This window comes from Panthera leo, chromosome D1 (genome assembly GCF_018350215.1).
Source record: "Panthera leo isolate Ple1 chromosome D1, P.leo_Ple1_pat1.1, whole genome shotgun sequence".
Classification (NCBI taxonomy): domain Eukaryota; kingdom Metazoa; phylum Chordata; class Mammalia; order Carnivora; family Felidae; genus Panthera; species Panthera leo.
In genome coordinates, this window is record NC_056688.1 from 34,699,021 (window position 1) to 34,714,100 (window position 15,080).

The window sequence follows — 15,080 nt, forward strand, 5'->3', positions numbered from 1 at the left end:
CATTTGTTAAATGTGTTTTGACGTTTGTGTGATTATATCATAATTTCCTAATTTTTAAAAATAGAATTCATCAGGGAAACCATCTTAGCCTAAAGTTTTCTTTTATGGAAATGTTCTGATAACAAATTCAATTTCTTTCATAGATATAGAACTATTTGGATATCCTATTTTTTCTTGTGCCAATTTTGATAATCATGTTTCTCAAGGAATTTGTCAACTTTATCTATACTGCAGATAATTACAACAAATTTAATCTCTAAAGTCGGTTTTTTTCAGAAATACTTAAAAGTTCTTCAGTGTGAAATTCAAGTGTTTAAATAAGAGCAATTATTTGGGTAAGTAATAGTTATTTTAGAATTCAAAAAGTAAAAATTATAAATGGAAATTACTCATAGGGTAAATATTTGATACTTGCAGTTTATATATTGCAGTTTATATATATATATATATATATATATATATATATATATATATATGTATATGTATATATATATAGCAGTAAAATATATATTAGTTATATATATTGGTTTGCAGTTAAAAGTTATCTGATATTAAGCTTAAGGTTGGGTATTTTCCAGCTTTTCTTAGTTATAATTTCTGCTGTAGTAACATAAACATGCAAAAAAATATCCTTTTTTAAAATCTCCCTTAATCCATATAATATGTGCAAAATTCCACTAATTTGCTCTTTCTATATAACTGCAGATTTTTTTCCCTTTTAAGGTAAACGGTTACCCTAGTTTTATGGACTGTGGCATTTTCAGTTTATGCATAATTTAATGATACTGTAAATTCTAATCCTAATCACTCTCATCAATTTGCTTTCCAGAATGAAATACGAGTAGACTTTATATAAAGTCAAAAATGTATCTGTTTATAGGCAGACAGGCTAGATTCAAGCATCTATCTGCAGCCAACTAGTAGTGTGACTTTAGGTACATATTTTACACTCTTTCAGCTTTGGTTTTATAATTAAAATACCAAGTTATTGGTTGTCATGATGATTCGATGAGATCATGAATATAACCCTGAAGAATTAGCTTACCATACTACCTGACACATTGTGCACTCTAAGCCTTGCTGCCTACAGTGTAGTTCAAAGCCACCAACATCAACATCTCCTCTGAATCTGCAGAATGTCAGCTACCATCATAAACTTAACAAGTCAGCATCTGCCTTTTAACAAGTTTCTAGATAACCTGTATGCTCATTCCAGTTTCAGTATCAGTTTGTAAAGTAATATTAGTACTATGAGAGTATTATAAAAGTACTCTTAATTTGTACTGACATTGCTCTGGCCATTTGAGCAAATTCTCTAGGCTAATTATATTAATATTGAAGTCTGACAGTAAGAGGTACACATAATATCTGAGTGATACCCAGTAGGGTAAGTTTGAAAAAAAAATATTCTAAAACCATTGATATCATTTGATTTGAATATTCAAAATACATTTAATTAAAAAAAAAACATGACCACCTGTCTTATAAGGCATCTCCTATATATGAGAATGGAATACTTGTTTTTACTTAGAAGCATAGATATAATGATCTTATTATTATATATTTGCTTATCTTTTGAGCCATCTATTTTTGTATCTGCATGCATATGGAGATATATGGAGGTAGCTCTGTCAAATGCTGGACATGGTTCGATCTGGACAGAGGAGTGACAGGATTCAGGGCAGGCTATCCCAAAATGTGTCACTATGGCATATGGATTATTTTGAGCTGAAGACAATTTAGCCTCAACAGACTTAATAAGAGCATTTTACTACCCCTTAATTGCCTAAAAGAATTTAGGTAGGGATCTTGTACCAAGAAGACAGCTATTTCCAAATATACTTTTTTTTTTTTTTTTTTTTGTAACTTAAGACTTCTCTGCATGGCATGGCAAATACTTATTTGCCAACATTTTATCTTCTTGTGAATTGTCTTCCTTCCTTTGAAGTCTTAGACCCCTAACCTCTTCTATTTGGCTCAAGACGGCATATAAACCTCAACTGTCTGCCTATCAGAAAGCTCCTCATGTTTTCATGGCGTTCCTTTGTTTTTCTTCTGTTAATCTGTTATATGTCAATTTAATTATTCAGATCAGCCAAACAAAATAAAAGGGAAGAGTAGAAAAGTTTTCCTCTCCTGAAGAGGCTCAGGGTGTTTTCTTCACTTTCTTCTTCTCTTTACTTTTCCATATTGCTTTCATTTTATTAATAAAAAGAAACTACTTAAAATTAGTTTCAAAAACAAAATCATTACTCTTGAAGTTGTTTTTTTTTTTTTTTAAAGCCACTTAAAATGTAATCCAAAACTCCCTTTGCATGAAAATCTCCTTCAGAAAAGAAAGGGGAAGACCTGGGTAAAAAGAGGAAGATGAGAAGATTCATCACCAGTAAACCAGATAGTCAGTGATAGAAGATGGATTTTGGAGTTACAACAAGTTGAAGTTATTAGGGGAAATATATTGCCTGAAACACAGCCAGGGAAACTCTTGACAGAGCAATTTTCGTGCCAATAGGGACTAAGTGGTCATCAGGAAGTCAGCTCACCAGCAGTGTGGGAGAGATTGAGCCTGAAGAGAGAAGCCACTGAGGCTGGCTGGCAGCTCAGACCTCATTATTAGAAGAGGGAGATCTGTCCCCTACACCTGAGGAAGTTAAGTGGCTAATTAAATCTTCTCCTGCTGATGCTAGGAAGCAAGCCTGAGGGATCAGCTTTAACCCCATTGCACTGCTGTAAGCAGTAACACTGGTATGAGCAGGGATCTTAAAATTGCTACCAAAAGCAAGGGATGCTGGTGAAGTTTAAATGTTTAGCAGAGTAATTCCTAGAAGACAAGTAAAACTAAAGGACAAGAAATTAGTATTTATAAAACAGGCTATTTTCAAGGTATCTAATTTTTTTCCTAAATAATAACAATCAATTTATGGACTTTTAAAACACATATTTACTAAGTGTATCTGATATACACCAGGTACTAATGCAAGGTGCTGAGGATGAATACATAAAAACATGCAGTACTTGTTCTCTAGCAGTTTATAGTCCAGCAGGAGTAATCGATTTGTAAACTAATAATCGTAGTACAATACAATCACAGAGATATTTATAATACAACATTGGAGGGATTTAAGCACACTGTGGTATCAAGGCATTCACCAACTTAACAAAACATAGGCAACTTCCAGGGGAAAAATTAAGGAGAATATATTTGACCTTGACTTATAGACTCTCTTTTTAGTGTATCCTCTGTCCACTATTTGTTTTTCACCCCCACTTAAATATCACCTGACCTTTATCTGCCCCATTATCCTAACCCCAGTTTATAGCTAGGTGATAAAAATTCCAGTGAAATTTCAGATGGCTCTACATTAGCAAATTAGCCAGAAGGAGAGGTATATTTATATTTCAAGATTCAATCTGGAGTGGGGTTAGTGGAAGGAAGCCCTCATTTTCTAAAGGATCAACTCTGAAAAGCTCAATTTTCTAAAAAATGATTCCTCACTGATGACCTTCTACTAAGTTTGGCAATAATCCTCAACCATATCAACTTCCTAGACATGCTTTCAAATTAGGGTAAGAATGAATTGTTGCCAACAACCATGAATAATGGTTCCCTTCCTAAGGAAGGGAAATGGAATTATCTGCTGGAATTATGGCTAATGCAAGGTAAGAATCCATGAGACTTCCTCTTTTATTCACTAAAGGTCACTCTTTCTTAGGGATATCTGACATTTTAAAAATTGTATTCAACTTTTGGAACTCTAAAGCCCTAAGCCTTTTTGCAATTAATTTTCTACTTCTTCAACCATAATATACTCAATCCTATTATGTGCTAATTTATTTTATGTAACCTCTAATAGATTTTCCTGCCTTATTTTCACATACTTCTGATTTACTCATTCAAAGTATTCTTTCTAAAGGTCAAAATTGACTATGTAAATTACTTCAGTAAAATTCTTCTAAGGCTTGGGGGATTTCTGGGGAAGATGGCAGAGGATGAAAACCCTAGGCTCACCTGGTCCCATGGATACAATTAGATAACACTCCCATCAGTGTAAGTAAACCAGAAAATGACCTGAAAACTGGAAGAATAAACTCCACAACTAAATGTAGAGAAAAGGCCACATCCGAGGGAGTAGAAAGGGTAGACATACAGTCAGGAACTAAGTAGGCTCAAGGGACTGTCAGTGGAAAGGTGGGGCCCTGTGGGCAAGGAAAGGGGAGAAAAACAAATGCCCAAACTGGGAGACCAGATGGGGAAGATGAAGCCCACAACATCTGGCTTTGATAAACAGAAGGGTCAAATTGCATGAGTTCTTACAACCAGTGGGACTTAAAACCTGGAATTAAAAAAAAAAAATCAGTTGGCTTTGCTCTAGGAGAGCTGGGAGGATGAGAGGGAACTGAGTTCCTGCCCTTAAATAGATAGCACAATAAAAAGCCCAGTGAGATATAGCATAGAAGCAGCAGTTTGAAAGGCACCTGAGGCATATGGGAGGGAGAGAACTATTTACTAATCTCAGAGCATATCCCATAAGGACAGAAATCACTGGGGAACTCCTCCAAGAACAAAGGAACTGGCAGGCACCATTTCCCTCCTCAGCCCCCTAGCCACTTTCAGGACGCCCTACCTAACTTGCTAGCACTACCATCCTCTCCACCACACCTACTGCTGTGCATCCACCAATCCACACATCTTGATAGTCTGCCACAGTCCCAGAATTTCAGGGCCCCTCACAGAGGGGACCAGGAGTGGAAAAAGCTTACTAGTACAGATACCCTACTACCCCACCCTCATACTGTACTTTGGAAGATCCATTCTATCCAATAAACTCTGGGCCAGAGCCCAAACAAGGTGGTGCCACAGCCTGACAATATACAAGTTTCCTCTACAGTGGCCAGCACTGCTCCAAAGTCACTACTACCCTGGAGAGAGGGAAAGATAACCACATATATGAATCAGATGGAGGCCCCAGCAGTGGGCTGGAGGCAGACAGCTAGTCTGATTGCAGGACCTGCCCACCAACTAAAGCTTCTCAGGAACAACACAGGGAAAGCACCCTGAAGTTTGGTGCTATTGCATCTCTGGCAAATACCTGGTCTGACTCCACTCAAGCCCAAAGCAACCCCACTAACACCACAGGGGCAAAAACACTGGCCACGGAAGGCAAAGAGAGCCATTGTGGATGACTGGGGTGAAGAAAAAAGTGACTCAGCTACAATAGCAAGGCACACATATCTCAATAGGAGACACCCCTAAAGTGTCAGGTTCTGGTGACACTGCATGGCAGGGCATAACAAGACCACCTCTTCATTAGGCTATTTTACTTACAAGTGTAAGAGACATGGTGGTCTTTTCTAACACAGAGAAACAGACCCAGAGAAAAAGATAAAGTGAAGACACAGGAATATGTCCTAAATGAAAGAACAAGACAAAATCACAGCAAGAGACCTAAGTGAAACTGAGATAAGTAATACGTCTAATAGGGAATTTAAAATAATGATCATAAATATACTCCTTGGACATGAGAAAAGAGTGAAAGACATCAGCGAGACCATTAACAAAGAGATGGAAAAGAACTAATTGAAGATGAAAGACACAATAATTGAAATTAAAAATATACTAGGTGCGGGTGCCTGAGTGGCTCAGTCAGTTAAGCATCCAATTTCTGCTCAGGTCATGATCTCGCGGTTCGTGAGTTGGAGCCCCACATCAAGATCTGTGCTGAAAGCTCAGAGCCAGAGCCTGCTTCAGATTCTGTGCCTCCCTCTCTCTTTGCTCCTCCCCTGCTCATACTCTGTCTCTCTCCATCTCTCATAAGTAAATAAATGTTAAAAAAAAAAAAAAGGACACTAGATGGAATATAGCAGGCTAAATGAAGCAAAAGAAAGAATCAGCACCCTAGAGGAAAGAGTAAGGGAATGTAATCAAGCTAAGCAGGTGAGATAAAAAAAAATTATCTGAAACAAGAATAGACTTAGGGAAGTCAGGGACACCATCAAACGTAATATCATTTGCATTATAGGATTCCCAGAAGGAGAAGAGGAAAGAAAAGAGTGTGGAAAATGTAATTGAAGAAATAATAGCTGAAAACGTCCCAAGTCTGGGGAAGGAAACAGAAATCCAGACCCAGAAGGCACAGAGATCCCCCAACAAAATCAATCGAAGGAGGACCACAACAAGACACATAGCAATTAAAATAGCAAAAAGTAGTGACAGAGAATTTTTTAAAACAGTAATAGAAAATAAATCAATTACATACAAGGGAAACCCCATAAAGTTACCAGAGGAATTTTTAGCAGAAACTTTGCAGGCCAGAAGATAGTGGCATAATATATTCAAATGCTGAAAGGAAAAAAATCTTCAACCAAGAATATTCTATCCATCAAGGCTATCATTCAGAATAGGAGAGATGGTTTCTCAGAGAAACAAATTTAAAGGAATTCATGACTACTTTTTTTAATGTTTACTTATTTTTGACAGAGAGAGAGCATGAGCAGAGGAGGGGCAGAGAGAGAGGGAGACAGAGTATCCGAAGCAGGTTCTGCGCTGACAGCAGTGAGCCCGATACCAGGCTCCAACTCATGAACCATTATATATCATGACCTGAACCAAAGTCGGATGCTCACCAACTGAACCAGCCAGGCACCCCAGAAATTCATGACTATTAAACCAACTTCATAAGAATGCTACAGGAGACTCTGAGTGGAAAGATCATAGGCAACGGTAAGGAAAGTAGGAAGCACAAAAGCAATGAAAATAAATATATTTGTAAAAATCAATCAAGGGGTTCACAAAATAAAAGGATATAAAGTATGACATGATATACCTAAAACACAGGGAGCAGAGAAGTAAAAAATGGGTTCAAACTTATGTGACCATCAACTTAATATAGACTACTATATACAGATGATGGTAACCACAAATCAAAAACCAGTAATAGATACACAAAGACTAAAGAAAAAAGAATCCAAATATATCACTAAAGAAAACCAACTAATCATGAGAGAAAAGAGCAAGAAAAGAAAGGAACAGAGAAAAACTACAAAGCAATCATAAAACCACTAACAAATTGACAATAAATATGTACCTATCAATAATTACTTTGAAAATAAACAGAATAAACACTCTAATCAAAAGACATAGGGTGACAGGATGGATAAACAAACAAGACCTATCTATATGCTGCCTACAAAACACTCATTTTAGACCTAAAGACACAGGCAGATTGAAAATGAAGGGATAGAAAAGCATTAACATGTAAATAGACGTCAAAAAAAAAGTTGGAGTAGCAATACTTATATCATAAAATAGACTTTAAAACAAAGACTGTAACAAGAGAGAAAGAAAGATACTATAAAGTCATTGAGGGGACACTCCAGCAAGAAAATATAACAACTGTAAATAATTTATGCACCCAACATACAAGCACTTAGATACATGAAACATTTAATCACAATATAAAAGGTGTAATTGATACTAATATGATAGTAGTATGAGACCAACACCCTACTTATATCAATGGAGAGATCATCCAAACAGAAAATCAAGAACGAAACAGTGGCTTTGAATGACACATTGGGCCAAATGGATTTAACAGATATATTCAGATATTTATTTATTCATATAAAACAAGTCTCAACAAATTCAAAAAAGATCAAAGTCAGTCCACACATCTTTTGTGACCACAATGCTATGAAACTAAAAATTAACACAAGAAAGAAATCTGGAAAGAATTCAAATACATGCAGGTCAAATAACATGATACTAAACGATTAATGGACCAACCAAGAAATCAAAGAGGAAATTAAAAAATACATGGAGACAAATAAAAATGAAAACACAAAGTTCCAAATCTTTAGGATCCATCAGAATCTGTTCTAAGAAGGAAGTTTATAGCAATACAGGCCAACTGCAAGAAGAAAGAAAATTTCAAATAAACACTCTGATCTTACATCTAAAGACCTTACTCCAAAACTCAAAACCAGTAGAAGGAAGGAAATAATAAAGATTAGAGGTGAAAAAAAAAATAAATAAAACAAAAAACAAACAAACAAACAAACAAATAGGACAGATCAAGAACAAGGATCTGGTTCTTTGAAATGTTCAAAATAATAAATAAACCTTTAGCCAGATTCATTAAAAAAAAAAAAAAAAAAAAAAAAAAAAGCCAGAGAGACAGAGAGAGAAAGAGGACTCAAATAAACAAAATCAGAAATGATAAAGGAGAAATAACAGCTGACACCACAGAAATGCAAGGTAGTAAGAGAATATTATGAAAAAATTATATGCCAAAGCATTGGACAACCTTAAGAAATGGATTAATTTTTAAAAACATATAACTTCCCAAAATCTAATCAGGAAGAAATAGAAAATTTGAACAAACCAATTATCAGCAATGAAATTTAGTCAGTAATCAAAACAAAAACAAAAACAAAATTAAAAAATATATATATACAAAAACAAAAACTCCCAATAAACAAAAGTCCAGGACTAGATGGTTTCCTTGGTGAACTGCACCACATGTAAAGAAGATTTAATACCTTTTCTTCTCAAACTAGTCCAAAAAGTAGAAAAGAAAGGAAAATTTCCAAATTAATCCTAAGAGGCTAGCATTACCTTGATGCTAAAACCAGATAAAGAGATCACAAAAAGAGAGACAGAGACAGAGACACAGAGAGAGAACTACAGGCCAATATCTCTGATGAATATAGATGCAAAATTCCTCAAAAAAAATACTAGTTAACTGGGGGCACCTGGGTGGCTCAGTCAGTTGAGTGCCCGACTCTTGATTTTTGGCTCATATCATTACCCTGTGTCAGGCTCTATGCTGAATGTGGAACCTACTTATGATTCTCTCTCTTTTTCCCTCTGCCCCACTCCCCAAGTCGTGCTCTCGCTCTCTAAAGAAAATAAAAATTAAAAATTAAAATTAAAAAAAGTAAAAAAAAAAAATTACTAGCTAACTGAATCCAACAATACATTAAAAAAATCATTCACCAGGATCAAGTGGGATTTATTCCTGTGTTGCAAGGGTGGCTCAATATTTGCAAATCAATCAACGTGATACATCACATCAATAAGAGAAAGGATAAAAAACTTTTGATCATTTCAATAGATGTAGAAAAAGCACTTGACAAAGTTCAACATGAATTCAGGATTGAAAGCTTCAAAAAAGTAGATTTAGAAGGAACATGCCTCAACATAATAAAAGCTCTATATGAAAAACCCACATCATGCTCAATGGTGAAAAACTGAAAACGTTCCCCAGAAGATCTGACTACTTTTATTCAACATAGTACTGGAAGTCCTAGCCACAGCTATCAGACAAGAGAAAAGAATAAAAAAAAAAAAAAAAAAAAAAAAAACATTCGAATCGGTAAGATCCAGAACTAATAAATGAATTCAGTATGGTTGCAGAAGACAAAATCAATGTACAGAAATTGATTTCATTTCTCTACACTATTAATGAAGCAGCAGATAAGAAAGCAATCCCATTTACAATTAAACCAAAAATAATAAAATACCTAGGAATAAACTTAGCCAAGAAGGTGAAAACTATAAAGCATTGATGAAAGAAATTGAAGATTACATAAACAAATGGAAAAATATTCCATGCTCAGGGACTGGAAGAAGTAATATTGTTAAAATTTTCATACTCTCCAAAGCAAGCTACAGATTTAATGCAATCCCTATGAAAATACCAACAGAAGTAGAATAAATAATCCTAAAATTTGTATGGAACCACAAAAGACCCTGAACAGCCAAAATAATCTTGTAGAAGAAAAAAAAAAAAAAAAAAAGCTGTTGGAGAAACTGTACAGCAACATGCAAAGAATGAAACTGGATCACTTTCTTACAGCATACACAAGCATAAACTCAAAATGGATTAAGGACCTAAATGTGAGGAGTGAAATCATAAAAATCCCAGAGGAGAGCACAGGCAGTAATTCAATTTCTCTGACATCAGCTGTAGCAATATTTGTCTAGATATGTCTTCTGAGGCAAGGGAAATAAAAACAAAAATAAACTATTAAGACCACATCAAAATAAAAAGCCTCTGCACAGCGAAGGAGGCAATCAACAAAACTAAAAGACAACTTACTGGATGGGAGAAGCTATTTGCAAATGACATAGCTGATAAAGGGTTAGTATCCAAAATATATAAAGAACTTATACAGCTCACCTAAAAAAGAAATAATCCAATTAAAAATGGGCAGAAGACATGAACAGACATTTCTTCAAAGAAGACATCCAGATGGCCAAAAGACACATGAAAAGATGCGCAGCATCATCATCATCATCAGGCAAATGCAAATCAAAACCACAAAAATATCACCTCACACCTATTGGAATGGCTACAATCAACAACACAAGAAACAAATGTTGGCAAGGATGTAGAGAAATGGGAACAGTTGTGCACTGTTGGTGGGAAGGCAAACTGGTATAATCACTGTGGGAAACAGTATGGAGTTCCCTCAAAAAGTTAAAAATAGAATTACCCTGTTATCTAGTCATCACACTGTTGGGTATTTATCCAAAAAAATTCAAAAACACTAATTTGAAAGGATATATGCACCACTATGTTTATTGCAGCATTATTTATAATAGCCAAATTATGGAAGCAACCCAAGTGTCCATCAGTAAATGAATAGATAGGGGTGCCTGGGTGGCTCAGTGGATTAAGCCAACTCTTGGTTTTGGCTCAGGTCATGATCTCATGGTTTCGTGAGTTTGAGCCCTGCATAAGATTCTCTATATCCCTGCTTGGGATTCTCTCTCTCTCTCTCTCTCTTTCTGTCTCTGCCCTTTCCCCACTTATGCTGTCTCTGTCTCCCTCAAACTAAATAAATAAACTTAAAAAATAAAAATAGGTGGATAGATAGATATAGAGGAGGTTGGTAAATGGAATATTATTCAGTCATAAGAAAGAATGAAATCTTGCCATTCACAATGGCAAGAGCTACAGAGTATAATGCTGAGTAAAATAAGTCAGCCAGAGAAAGACAAATACCATATGATTTCACTTACATGTGGATTTTAAGAAACAAAACAAATGAGCAAAGGGGAAAAAAGAGAGAGTGGCAAATCAAGAAACAGACTCTTAAAAATAGAAAACAGCCTGATGGTTACCAGGGGGGAAACGTATGGGGGGATGGGTGAAATATGTGATAGGGATGAAGGAGTGTACTTGTAATGAGCACCAGGTGTGGTATGGAAGTGTTGAATCACTGTATGTTAACTATACAGCAATGAAAATTTTAAAAACTTAATAAAATAAAAAAAATATATTCTTGCAAGCTCTCAATGGCTTTCAAGTTGAAATCCCTAGTTTCCTAGGAGCTTTGAGACCCAGCCTGTCTCTCTCCCCTGATTCACCCACTTTGCTCAAGGCATGTATCCCCTAATGTCTCTGAATAGACTACATCATCTGGTGCTCTAGTATTTTTAAACAAACTTTTGTCTAGATATATATCCCCCCACTCCAGCCCATTTAGGCACTGAACTCATCTAAGCTCTATCCACTCATTTTTTACGTCTGACGTTTTTCATGATTCTTTTCTCTCATCACATCCTAGGCATACCCTTTCATAATATTTATTTCACTATATTGCAAGTGTTGGTTAACTTGTATTTTTTCCTTGTAAGATATCTATAGTTTAGTACTAGCAGAAAATATATGTACAACAGAAATTGTGTAAATATTTAATAAATTAATGAAGGAGTCACAGAACTTTTGAGCTAGACTTTATATTAAGAAATTAGAGATCATGTAAAGATCCTCATTTTACAGAAGTACCAATTGAAGTTTTAACATGGTTCTCCAAATGTGATCTAATCAACTTTCCTTGAATTCTAAAACTTAATTTTAATTTTCCACTTTTGAATACTCTAAAATATCTCCTTCCTATGCCACTCTTTCTTCGTGTATGTGGCACCTTCCTACCTTCCTCTTTATATGTATCTCTTCTATATTTGTGTATTCAATGGTCAAGATGACACTTAAGCCAATCTTCCTATTCTCAGTCTTGTAAAGATTTCAGCTTTTGTTTATTCCACATTGATTGTCTGCTTCCCTAGCATATCTTTTTGCATTGGCAGAACTGCCAATACTTATTTTAAGAGAACAATAACTCTTTAAAGAAAGCAAAATAAAAATAGGGGGCTACCTAGAGCTGTATTAGCATCTGGTCACCATGATAATGCTTACAAATTTTTTAAAAGGATGGGTTTTAAGTATTAAGCTTAAAATCTATAGAAAGACTTCTAAGTAATTTTCCTCTTGTGAAGTTCCAAATATATGAAAATGTTTGGGTGTTGGCTGGGGCCCTTGGTGAAGCAAAGGCTAAGATAAAATTAGATATGCAAGTGATTTACTGAGAAAATGCCTATGATAGAAAATGGAATGAGGTAGGAAGGCTAAGGGACCTGGCAGAGTACCACATGGGTCTGATATTTGTGAAGAAGAAAGAGAAGAAAGTGACTTTGGATGGAAGATCTTAAGCCACAGTGCAGTTGGATAAAAATGTGGCCAGGCCAATAGGAAGTCCTTGAGTCACAGTCACCATCAGAAGAGCCCCATGCCTGGGAGGAACAGAGCTGCCTTATTATTCCTGCTGTGCTTAGTGACTGGATGGGAACAGCCTGTGGGAACTGAAGAATCAGCTTAAATGTGATGATGTATTTCAGAGTGCAAGAGCTAAGGTCATCAGCCAATTAGGTTTCCATAGTAAGATCTGTAAAGCACATGTTCCTGGCTGCCACAGTATGTTTTACATTGCATGGCTTAGGTCACTGGGAAATTTATTTGGTGCAACATTAATTAGCATCTCATTCATATTTGGAAGTTATTTTATCTGTTGAAGGTAGGTTTTGTTTTTTGTTTTGATACGTTTCAAAAAAAAAAAAGTTGCAGCTAGAAAGAATAGACAATTTTCACATGCATTCAATGGAGAAAATCTTGTTTTGTCCCTTTAGTCATACCCTCGCTAACATGACAGGTACTAATTATCAGCATATTGAATATTACCAAAAAGCTTGTTTGTGTATATTACATGTGTGCATATTTACATGTGAAACATTCAAAAGAAGTGCCACCAGGGTTTCCTGGTGGCTCAGATGGTTAAGCATCTGACTCTTGATTTCAGCTTTGGTCCTAATCTCAGGGTCATGAGACTGAGCCCCACTTTGGGCTCTATGCTGAGAGCACAGAGCCTGCTTGGGATTCTCTCTCTCTCCCTCTATCTCTGCCCATCCCTCAATTGTGTGCCCCCTCTCTCCCTATCTCAAAATAAATAAATAAAACTTTTAAAATAGTCTCCCCAAAATGTGCCCTTTTTCTCTTTTGCATGTTTACTACTTTGACCTGGAGGTAATGGAGACCTTGTGGGTTCAAAAGAAACATTTGCTCCTCCTTTGACTGCCTAGAAGAATATAAATTGGGGATCTTCCTAGAATAAGAGTTATTACCAAAGATAATTTTTATCTAAGTGACCCATCTGTATGGTAGGGCACACATCTAATTACCAAACATATGTTCTTCTTATTGCTCTGTGAATTATCTTCCTCCCCTTTGAAGCCCCAGGGCCCTACCCTATTTCTTAACTCAGAATGGAAGATATACTTCATTTTATTACCTTTCTGTCTTTGAATCCCTCATCAATGTGGGGTTCCGGGATATGTGAAATAATATTTAATTTTCTCCTGCTAATCTGTCTTGTGTTGGCTTAATTCTTAGACTTGCCCAAAGAACCTTTGGATGGTAGAGAAAACTTTTAATTCCCAAAATATTTAATAGCAATATTAATATTTTTATCACTTTATGTATGTTAATTTATAAAACTGATTAAAATATTAATGAGCAAACAAGACTAAAACAACGAAAAGTTTGACTGAATTTTAACTACACATTCAAGATTTTTAAGACTTTATTAAAATACAAACTATGAGTTCAAAATTATATACCAAACATATATTAATGTGGTTCATGTTAACTGTATATTTCAGCTTCATTGTTAAAAATTTAAACTTTTCTCTCTACCCATCCTTTTTGTCAAATAGAGTATGAATCAGCCCTAAGAAGCCCAGTGTGTTTATATATGGGTCTATATGGGTAAGTGATATGGTTTCAAAGTACACGAACCTCTAAAATTTTCTGATAAAACTACTTGTGGTTTTATGACCATCTATACATTTTAAAGTTATTTGCAAGTAAATATTGTTATTAATTCAACACAAGTAAAGAGAAGCAACACTATGTAATCGCTCATGTCCTTTGATTGCAGATAAAGAAGAGATGCGTGTTCCACAATTAATGTATGGTTTTAAGATTTACTGGTATTTGCAAATTATCACTAATCTTAAGACTTCTGTGCTTGTATGGCCCTTTCTTAACTTGGGAATTCTGTCTGCTACATCCTTTTAAAGATAACTGTCAGTATGATTTATCACTTGAAAATCTGCCTTATTGCCTTTTTGCCTTGCACATCCCTAAAGTTAATTGTATGTCTCTAATATGGGCAGAATGGCACATGATCATTGTGAATTTAAAGATTTCCCATTAACTTGTATGTTTCCTACTCTTTATGTGTATCCTTACTTTCCAATTATATTTTTATCTATAATAGGAAACAAAGGCTCTAACAGGCATTAATTGAAAAGTGAAATGCTTTTACATTGGTATCATTCTGTTTTTATTTCATTATGAAAATTAGTGCTCATGTTTTCATTATAGAAAGAAAATTAAAAAGCAAAACATTTTCTTTATGAGGAAATTAACCTTACATTCTAAATCTTATGTCAAATAATTTTATTAAAATTAGAAAACAGGAACAATATTTTTGGTTTACATGAAATACACATTTTAATATCAAGTTAGTATTTATACATGATTTAATTTCAAAATAACTTTAGAAATAAGAAAAAAAAAACACATGATGGGATCCAGGCACACTCTCAAAATTATACCACTGTGGGATACTGAGTGTTTTAAGCTGAAAGAATTTGAGAAAATGGCAGAAGCTTGAATATCACTCTGACCTCCTTCCACTCCTCGCCTTTCTTCCCCAAAACAGGTCACAAAACC

The 15,080-nt window shown here is 35.2% G+C and overlaps 1 long non-coding RNA gene across 1 annotated transcript in view; it reads right to left on the reverse strand.

Moving 5' to 3' along the window:
- Positions 1-15,080, reverse strand: part of LOC122199965 — a 79,666-nt gene that overhangs the window by 21,681 nt on the left and 42,905 nt on the right. The gene's annotated exons all lie outside the window — the stretch shown is intronic.